A 2,025-nucleotide genomic window follows, 5' to 3' on the forward strand; every position below is an offset into this window, starting at 1 on the left:
GTCCTTTCCCCCCCGAAGGAACCCCCGCCTCCACCAGCCCCTCGGCCTCCTGTCTCACCCCCTGCACCCCTGCCGGCCGCCCCCAGTCTGCCACCCCCACCCCAGCCCCAGCTGCAGCTTCGGGTTTCGCCTTTTGGCCTCCGCACTTCCCCCTATGGCAGCAGCCTGGACCTCAGCACTGGCAGGTGAGTGATCGGGAGGTCTGGCCAGGTCTGGAAAGGCCTAGTCATTTTGCTGCCAACCCCTGCATTCTGTGTCTGGGGACATGGGTTGGTTCCTATGGGATATCACTTGAAAAGGGATTTGGGGGCTAAAAAGTTTGAGAGATACTGTGGGACAAATTTAAAGAGATTACTACAGGACTTCTCAGAACCCTTTATACGTTGACTTGCAGAGGAATCCAGTTTGTGCCGTTTCCCAATTTTATTCCCCAAGTTTTTTTTTTTTTTTGTAAGGCACATCTCTTAGGAATAGTGTTGTTTGGAACATACTTTGGGAAATGCTGACATAATGACTAAGAGTGCTGACTTTGGTGTTATTCAAACCTGGATTCAAATTCTTACTCTGCCGCTTAATGGCTGTGTGATTTTTGACAAGTCACTTAACCTCTCTGAGCCTCAATTTTTTCTTTTTGTAAAGTGAAATAATAATAGTACCTTCATTGTAAGGCTGTTGTGAGGATTAATTATGAGTTAATGCAGTGTTTCCCAAAGTGTGTACACACTTTTGTTAGTGGTGTGTGAGGGAATTTTAGATGGTACGTGAGTAAAATTTTTTCAGTTTTGATGTGTTTAAAAAAAAAAATACAAGTAGTACCTCAGCCCCTTAATTTTACACATTGCTGTTTGGTGAGGCCAAGTGGAAAAGAAACTGAGTTAAGTTTAAAGAAGTAAAAGATACAAGGGGTCCCAGGGATGCGGCAGCAGTTGGGAAGGTGATGTGGAATGTTGGAGACTTGGATTAGCATGTAAAGCAGATGACAGCACTTGGCATACAGTAAGTGCTCAGTAAAGGGTAAGAGTTAATGACACTTCAAGGATTGATGCAATTTTTGTTGTTATCATCATTTTTTCCCTTAATGAGAAAACTAAGGCTCAGAGAGAGGCAGTGACTTGCTCAAGGTCACCCAGGGTGTTGATGGCAAGATGGGCCTAGAATTCAGGCCTCCTGACTCCTACACCAGTCCAGCGCAGCGCTGCTTCCACTGGCTTCGGGTGGGAACCCAGGTGGCCTGTTGTAATTAAGCGTCAAAGTGAATGATGTTTTGTGCTGTGATTGAGTCAGAAAAGGGAAAGACCAGAGGCGTCAGAAGCAGCTGTGTGGAAGAAGAGACAGGAGGAGGGGGGTTTGTTGGGTGTGGGAGGTACCTCTGTCTGAGGATGGGTTCCCTGGGTGAGGGGTAGGGGTCCTGGGGGCCAGGTTCTACCACCTTCCATGTTGGAGAACCAGGGTCAAGGTATTTCCCAGGCTTCTGACCCCCTCCCGTCAGAGCTGGCACCTCCCAGCCCCTCACTCATCTCCCCACTTCTCTCCCCAGCTCTTCACGGCCGCCCCCCAAGGCCCCGGCCCCTCCCGTGGCTCAACCTCCCCCCTCATCATCCTCTTCGTCCTCTTCCTCCTCATCTGCCTCCTCCTCGTCCGCGCAGCTCACCCACCGGCCCCCGACGCCCTCACTGCCCCTGCCTTTATCCACCCACAGCTTCCCCCCTCCTTCGGGCTTCCGGCCCCCCCCACCACCCCACCACCCCTCCTTGTTCTCCCCTGGCCCCACCCTGCCCCCACCCCCACCCCTGCTGCAGGTGCCAGGGCACCCTGGGGCCTCAGCCGCTAACGCCCTTTCTGGTGAGTTTGGGATCCTGGCCGGGGGGCGGGGGGCCATGGCTCTGGGCTTGGGCCCATTTGACTTCGGGGCATCTGGACCTTAGCAGGCAGCAGGGCTTGAGGAGGGAGTGGCCCAAGGCCAGAAGGGAAGGCCAGTCACCCGGGCCCTAGGAGGCTGCCATGGTGGCTACAGATGTTAAAGCC

General features: G+C 53.1%; 1 protein-coding gene across 1 annotated transcript in view; it reads left to right on the forward strand.

The window, feature by feature from the left end:
* The first annotated feature begins 6 nt into the window (after positions 1-6).
* The window catches only part of FBRS (fibrosin), an 8,374-nt gene continuing 6,355 nt past the window's right edge, over positions 7-2,025 (forward strand). The window contains exons 1-2 of the mRNA XM_010837443.1: positions 7-185; positions 1,538-1,842. The gene's annotated coding sequence lies outside the window, so the exon portion shown is untranslated. The remainder of the gene's footprint in view (positions 186-1,537; positions 1,843-2,025) is intronic.

The sequence above is a fragment of the Bison bison genome, unplaced genomic scaffold (assembly GCF_000754665.1).
Source record: "Bison bison bison isolate TAMUID 2011002044 unplaced genomic scaffold, Bison_UMD1.0 scf7180017864072, whole genome shotgun sequence".
NCBI lineage: Eukaryota > Metazoa > Chordata > Mammalia > Artiodactyla > Bovidae > Bison > Bison bison.